The 9,038-nt window shown below is 30.3% G+C and overlaps 1 pseudogene; it reads left to right on the top strand.

Annotated features, from left to right (window-relative positions):
• The first annotated feature begins 4,335 nt into the window (after positions 1-4,335).
• Positions 4,336-5,212, top strand: LOC149541035 (dihydrolipoyllysine-residue acetyltransferase component 4 of pyruvate dehydrogenase complex, chloroplastic pseudogene; annotated as a pseudogene).
• Positions 5,213-9,038: the final 3,826 nt, after the last annotated feature.

Below are 9,038 nucleotides of genomic sequence, written 5' to 3'. Positions count from 1 at the left end.
TTCAAATCAATGAATTCTTTAAATCAATCATATCTTTTCATCAAATATAAGACAACATCCTTTTAACAGTGAGTAGAACACCCTTTCAACAATAACTAGAATGAAATTTGTTCCCACTAATGCTATTTAATATTAATTTGAAGACAATAATTTTTTTTTTACCATTTTAGATTTTACCGATCTTTGAAGAACCTAAGTTAAGCTTCAAAAACCCTTTGTGTAAGGAAAGTATGTGAATTATATAAACAATGTGTAAGAAAAGTGAGTGGACAATATCAACAATGCATACACGTGGCTCTTGGGATTAGAATATCCATCTAGATCATATGATAAAACTTCATGTTCTAAAACCTTGTAGGTTTGACAGATGAAATTATCTATAGACCATATGATAAAGCTTCGACCAGGCTTAGCCGGCACACTCAAACCTTTTGAGTGCTTCGGTGGCTGGGTTGTGGGCCCCTCCCTAACTTAACTTTGCTTTCAATTTTTAACCTACATTTGATGGCGGCGTTTGGCACGTGTACTTTTCTGTTTGGATCTCGTGAGTACAAATTTAACTTTCTTTTACTTCTTATGTAAGTGGGCCCATTGCTGTTGAATATTTTAACACTTTTCATCGTTGGTTGAAACTTACGACATACATAAGGATTCATATAATGTTCTTCCAATTATTTTACTATGTTTGATATTTAATAACATAGATTATTATGTTTAAAAGTGATAATTTTATAAAATTTACTCATTGAAATATTAGTTTTTATATTCTATAAATTAATTTGTTTGAAACATTATTTCATAATAAAATTAATAATGACATTAAAATAGTATATTTTAAATATATGTATTGTTATTTAATTATATGTTTTAGATAAAACATATAATCTTTCTAAAATAAATCATATGAATATATTTACATGTCTATATTTTATAAATAAAATAAGTCAAAAGGTAGCATATTAACATTAATCAATAAACGATAATATTTACAATAATAAATAATTAAATTTTAAAAAATAAATATAGTAATTTGAAAAAATTATATGGTATTTTTTGTTGATTGATAAATATAATGAATTGGTACTTTGTAAAATTATTTTCTGATATGAGCTTCTTGCTTCTTTTGTTTATATAGGACATTCAAAACAATTTATATGTAACAAAATCAAGATTATATCAAGTGAGTATTGAACTTTTTAGTCTTTGTTTGTTCTTTATATATCTTATTACTGTGACTTCTATCTTACAACATTATTCACTATAATTTTTCAGCTTTAGTTTGTGAAGATTCAAAATTCAATGAAGGTATGTTGACAGAGTTTTTAAGAAACCAAAATTTAAAAATTATATGGTTATTTTTCCTTACAATTTTTTTTGCAAACCATTAGCCAATCTTAGATAAACTTGGATTTATCTTCACTGTATTTATCTTTTTACTTTATTCTTAAAAGACTTAGATTTTATAGAAAAGGAAAATGATAAATTATATGGTTTTTTTTCCCTTAAATTTTTTTTTTTGCAAACCATTAGCCAATCTTAGATAAACTTGGAATCATGGACAGAGCATGCAAAGTGTTTAACTGCTTTAACATGTTACAGGATAGCTTTAACAGGTTATAGGATATCTTCACTATATTTATCTTTTTACTTTATTCTTAAAAGACTTAGATTTTCAAGAAAAAGAAAATGATGGCTATAAGACCATGTTTTATAACAACAACAACATTCTCTTATGGTGGCTATGTAAAATGGAGTTTGAAAAATGTTTATGAACATTAATCAAAACATGTTGCTGGTTTATATTCCATATTAGTTAGAAATTTTGGTGGATATAATACATCATATAAAATCATAGACAAAGCACAATTATGAAAGGAAATGCACAAAATAGATTTGTTGAGGATGATTAAAAACTATAAAGTATATAAAATGTGCAAGTTTTTAAGCAAGATATAACATCCCTTTACTAACATCCTCTCTTCTTGTGTAGATTCAAGAGATATAAAAGTAGTTTATAAATAATATTGATTCAAATGCCAAGAATGAGAAGCCTTATCAACTTCCAAAATCTACATTCTAGAACCTTTAACATCATCCCCACAACTGGCAAAAATGGGAGACTTGAAACTGGACATGTATATCCATTAAATCATAATGTAAAGATTTTTTTTTTTGTTAAATAGTATAGCTGAAAATTGCTAGTAGACATGTATCAAAATATGGAAGAATAAACAAGGAATGTGAACAATTTGACAGAATGCATCAAAGATAATTCAAGTTGTGGAATTTCATAAACTATCTTAAAAAATTTAATTGTGTTTGTACATGCCCAAAATAACAACATAGCATTACAAAATCTAAAATTTGCTTACAATACAACACAAACAAGTATGATGATACCATATCATGCATTTTCAATCAAATCCAATGTGCTTGCATTAGTATCTTGCATGCTCCCAAACTCTATGCTATTAACCATGCCAACCATATGTTCATTGTACTTAAAGTGATCCTTATCTCATTCATTTGCCCTATCAAGATCATCAATCCAATTTTGACACTTAATATTTCATGGCATTTGTGGAAATGTGGGTGTTTGATTCAAGATACTTGTTTTTCTCCTTATATTCATGCATTCAATTAAGTCCCTTTGTCAATGAAGAGTATTTCCAAATCCATCTTGTATGGGATGAAATGGATGCACACTTGGATAGTCTAATCCAAGGTGGGATGATATTTTTCTAGTTTTGACTTTATTTGTCAAGTCCTTCAAAAAATTTCAAATGAAAGAAAGTGTTGCTAGATCAGATGTATTAGTCATTCCTTGAATCTCGTTGTGTATTTCTAGCTTTATTTCTATCACTACATTCTCATCGTTGTTTTCTATTGTCCACAAAAAGTTAAACATATAATTTTAGAAATAAGAATAAAAATCATCAATATGTAATTATTATTTCACTTGTGTACGTACCGAGTGATCATCCAATAGTTGACAATTTTTGTTATCTCCAATCCCATCTAATTCAGTTACTTCCTAAAATGATAATGAAACACATTTAAACATATGATTTGTCAAGAATCTTATACCAGTAAAATAAATAAATAAACTTTTTTGTCATACCAAATGATTAGAAACACCGACTAGGCATCTTTCTTCTATGGAATCAACTGTTGTAGCAAGATAATCCAAGTCTACATGCAAATTATTATTAGACAAATTCTCTCTCTCTCTCTCTCTCTCTCACACACACACACACACACACACACACACACACACACACTCTCTCTCTCTCTCTCTCTCTCTCTCTCTCTCTCTCACACACACACACACACACACACACACACTCTCTCTCTCTCTCTCTCTCTCTCTCTCTCTCTCTCACACACACACACACACACACACACACACACACACACACACACACACATTAAGTTCACCTTGATCACATGCTTGCACATGTATCCTTGTATTGAAAAGTTGCAAGAGCACATGTACATAGATCATGTGACAAGATATACACCTCATATCGGAAATAATTATCACTTTGACTTGTCACCCATGCTATACAATCATCAAGATCACTAAGTGTAACATTTTCATCTGGAATTTGTAATGCTCAAACCCAAGATGTGTTTTCAATCTTCTCAATTTCAAAGTTCCTATAGAAACCATGCTTCTTGCTAATTTGTACCCAGGAATAATAGATATAAACATGTGTTGTTAGTTGATGCACCAACCAATCAACACAACGATTTGCATCACACTCTACTACTTTTAAGAATCATCTTTTTAGGTGTGAGTGGTATGACTCTATGGTTTTGTTTGTTTCTTGCCTTGCATGCTTGAGTGTATGGCAACATCTAGTCCACATACTCAATCTTTCAGACCATCAACTCTTAAAATAATCAACGAATGAGGGTTGTGTGTATTTAAAGTCTTTAATAAATATGTGAACATCATTCCTTGTTGAATCTTCATTTACTTAACGATGCATGATATATCCAAGCCTATCAAACATTTCTCATCTAATTGCATTATCTTTGACCTTTGCAATTAAGTTTTTCAACCATGCACGTCTCACATTCCAAGAACATAGATACACGTCACATTAAAATACTTTTCTCCATCATAAATATTATACATTTAGTATTTAAAACTATTTTTTAATGGTTTCATACATTGTCAAAGAGATGTATTTACTCTCCTTTATGAGATATGATTGTAAAACAAGTTATGAAAACCTACCTATTAAAAGAAATAAGTAAATTATAACTTGATGCAACTTGAGGCCTACAAAGACATGATAGATAAATTACATGTATATTGCATAGTAAAAATTGGTTAAACAATACAAGGTTGATCTAGCTAATATTGTGGGATCTAGACCTAAAGTATAAATTACCATCTTTGAAATTGAGAGTGTAGCAAATATTATAATAATACCTTCTCCATATGTTAGTGTCATGGCTAAAACTAAACCATCCCCTATTGTTGTTGTTGTTATTAAACTTGTGGCTTCTCAGAAAACACTTGTATTGCTAGGAACCATGGTGCCTTTTACAACAATACATGTGGTTGTGGCAAGAAATATGGTAGAGATCCTTTCAGCTCCTACATTCTAGGTTGGGTACTCTATCACCACAAATGCTCTAGATTCTCTCTACAAAAATGTCAAATCCAAGGGGGTGACCATGAATTATCTATTAGAAAAGACAACTACAATGCCTTTAGCACAACATCTGATTGTCAACTCAAGCTGCAAGGCTGATCAAAGTTGTACTTATAACAATAGCACAAATATCATAGTTGCAGTCATAAAAAATGGAGGACTTATATAAATCTTGTTCTTCAAGATGCGGATAAGGAAAACCTATATTTAATTTCTTGAAGGCAGAAGGATTTTGTTGAGAAATCTCGTGCAAAGAAACTTCAACCTCAAGAATATAATTCAAGAACCTTTACTTTATGCAATCTTGGAATGTTTGGAGTAGATAGATTTGATGTAATTCTTCCACTAGAACAAGGTGCAACTAGGGTTGTTGAGGGATCAAAGAATATAGTCAGAAAAACTAGAGATGAGTTCCTTGGTGTGAAAAGTAAAATATAGGTGAATGTAAGTACAGACCACTAAAAATCTATGGTGCTCATTTGGCAACCCTCTTGAAAATATTTGCAAAAGTTATGAAAAATCTAGTGGTACTTACATTGTAAGGGTAAGGTATGAATGATGCCTTCTTTGTGTGTGTGTCATGTTTTGGAGAGATTTTTCACCATTCAATGTTGATGTGCCCATATTGTGTTACAAAAAGATGTAGTAAATTTGCAACATATGGAGAGGGTAATTGTGTTTGGAATTTCCTTTTTGTATAAGCTTCATTTTGTGACTAAATTTGTCTCTTTAGAGTCTTAAACAAGTACTATGAAACTTTGCATATTTTGGAAAATGTTATAAAGGTGGATATAATAGCTTAAATTCACCTTGTGGCTGCTATTGTGGTCAACATTTTCTATATTTTGTAATTCAATGAAGTGAGGCTAGTTTGATCTAATAATAATAATTATTATGATAATGTAAATATTAAGTCAAATAGACCTAGTGAAAATGATATAAATATATTTTTATCACGTCAAAACAACGTTCATATTTTATTAATGGACAACCATATATTAAGAAAGGGTAGGTCATATGTAAAATGAATAACCATTAAATTTCATGTAAGTTGAAATCACTGCTATAGTGTCAAATAGCGAGCATGGATAGAATAATGATCCAAAGGAAACACATGATATTAGTTGTGATAAACAGTTAATGGTGCCAAAAAATAGGGATTAAAAAACTCTTAACAATTCTTTATAGAAAAAAGTGCATTCATCAAAGAAAAATTACTAGGATCCAAATATATGTCAGAATGAAGTGTCTTAGTTTAAAGGACACTTCTATTAATATCCTAAAATAAAACAGAAATATGGCATTTACATAAAAATAAGGTTTTGAAGAAAATAGAAATACCTGATAGCTTTGATCTCGACACTTGCATCATCCACCATAAATGCGTTTAATCTCCAACCAATATTATTCAAGTGAACCCGTTGGAGAAGTATATGCATCCAATATACAATATCATATGCACAAGACCTTGACATAATGACCCATGCCACATGCAACCCCATATGCTTTGAATTGAATGCAAGGATTGTATATAATTGAAACTGTCATAAGACGTGGGGTATGATATATCAATACTATATTTAATTGAGAATACAAAAATTAAATTCAACTCTATAATAAAATAATACTAATATACCTTCATTGCATTCATACCAAATGTAGAATCCATTGCTAATATGTTATTATGGCCATAATGGAGCATCCAATCAAGTTGCTCTGGTAATTGAATCCCCAAAACAAATGGGATTTGGTCATCTCCATCAACAATAGTGGCACTATATTGCTGATATGCAAACCACTTATCTAGATTTGCCAAAACCCATTGTTACATTGAATGAGCATCATTACTATCTAACACATATCTTAATGTCTTAATTTTGCTATTAATATTTACAATATCATCCATTGTAAGAAAATCATCCCTACAAGTTTGACCCTCAAACATGGTCATCTTTTCATGCACCATATGTTTATGTTTTTTATGCACCACATCTATGGGCATGCCAAGTAATAGTAATGACTCCACCCATTGATGTAATTGTTTGCTAATATATGGTGCAAAAAAGGACCTTGTTCCTAAAAACTCATTATTAATTTGACCATGACAAATTTTTCCTTCACTATCCACATGTTGAACCTGGTGATACCATATTAGCACATGGTTTGGCTTACAAATTGTTATTTTTTTTCTAAAATGATAGGTGCAACTAGATTGTGTATGGTTACGATCAGGTCTACTACCCTTCCCTATTTCAGGCACTAAGGAAGAATCAAAAGGTGTCACATTTTTTCCCTTATAATCACTTGGTCCATACGCACACCAGTACCTATTAAATTCAATAAGAACATTCAAAAATTTAAGTATAGTTAACTAATCATTAGAAACATTATTTTCAAATCACTAATATGAGTATAAAAAATTGTATTTAGTAGTTCATTATCCTTATTCGTACATCTTATATTCTGAAAAGCTATTAATTCTGGTTTTTATATCTGAATGCAAAGGATTCTTCTTATTATGACTTTTGTAAAAGAAGGTTGGGTATGACTCCCTTGAGTTTTCTCCCTCAATAAAATCATTCAATCTATTGGCCTCAATCCAAGTTTAAAATAATTATAAGCCTTTATAGACATATTTCTCCCATGAGAGGTCTTTGTACGAAAACTTTTCATGAGGGGGTTGTTGAATGACTCCATCCATGACGCAAGACCAATTGACATCCATCTAGTAGAAAACAATGTTAGAATTAGAAAGGAAAGTATCCATACATGATATAATACACTTAGTATTCTACATAATTTACATCTTACCATGAATTTGATCCTTACCATGCTTATAATTACCAATAACCATAAATTTGATGGTTGGTTCGAAGGCAATTTAGAGGAAAGGTATTGCAAGACTCTGAAAATATGTAAATGAAACTATGACCTTGTTTAATATTTATTTATAGTAGTTCCATTATCTTCCATAAAAATTTAAAAATGTATCTATGATTCTTTAAAATTTAGTTCACACTTCTGAAAGTTTTCCACTACAAAAAGAAGCACCCCTATTATGTGATGTGTTACACTCCTGAAATTTAATTTACTCCTAAAATTTTGACTCTACACTACAAAGTACTGTACTAAATACCCCCTTAGCCCTTACCAAATTAATTTGTGACTAATACTTATCAAAGCACCTAGAATGTATCTATCAGGTTGCTCCATTATCGAAGGGAAAAACTCCTAGCTGCTGTCATAAATTATACTAATAAAAAAAAGGATTAAAATTTAAGAAAAGAAGTTACAAAACATTGCAATGCATGCGCACAATCAACCAAACATGAAGAGCTCTAAGAAAAATAAGCATTGAAGAGCAAAGGGAGTGGCTTGGTTATTAATCCTACGACATGAATTGTTGATTTAGAAACTCTCAACAAAGAGAAATACAATTTTTTTCAAATACTTATTGAATTGGAACTTGATCATTGTGTATTTACTATTTTCCTATTTTAAACAAACTAAATTATCATAAGCGATAGATCACGTATGACATGCCTCATTTCAAAAACCAAAAAATTGGATCAGCATTTTCAGTAGTGTTTTGTATTTTTTTAAAATTTGAATTGTGATTAATTTAGTTTTCTATTCTTACATTTTTTATAGTGATTATAATTGAACAAGCATACCCAAGCCATACCAAAATCAAGGAAATTGACAAATCCTCAATATTACCCACATCCATAGCATTAAACTGCCAACTTTATGACTTGATGAACAGTGAAAAGTAGAAAATTTATATATCACTTCAAAAAAACATTAATTTCAAGCATGGTTATTAGGCTGAAAATTATGGAATGTTTTATCTTTTTTTTGGACACCAAAAACAATATTATTGGGCTACAAGAATTAAGTTAACGTGATATGGTACTGATTCATGGAGTTGAATCTTTCATGGATATGGAATATTTGGAATAGTTGTCAATTAATGTTGGGTGCAAAATATTCTTGGTTATTCCAAGTGAAATTAATATTTTCTTATTTATATTATGATATGGGTGTCGAAAGTTGATATCAATATTGGAAGTAAGAACCCAACCTGAATCAACTGTTTCACCAAATGCCAAGAGTAAAGCATGCCTTGCTGAAACAGAGGTTTCCAAAGTTGTTATGAAAGGTCAATTCAAAAGACTACACTTTCATATTGGGTAATTTCTACAACAAATTTTATGCATTGTTGATTGTCCAAGCTTGGCATTGAGATAGAAATACAAAAGCTGTTTTGGACAAAATTATAGTGAAAGTAAGGGAAAATAACCACTATTTTTCCCAATTTGGCACTTGAACTCTATGATTCACTGAGTGCTAGATAGGTTCTCATAT

This window comes from Cupressus sempervirens, chromosome 9, assembly GCF_028749045.1.
Source record: "Cupressus sempervirens isolate cs-2001-9-10 chromosome 9, ASM2874904v1, whole genome shotgun sequence".
NCBI lineage: Eukaryota > Viridiplantae > Streptophyta > Pinopsida > Cupressales > Cupressaceae > Cupressus > Cupressus sempervirens.
This window is presented reverse-complemented; position numbering and strand designations above follow the sequence as displayed.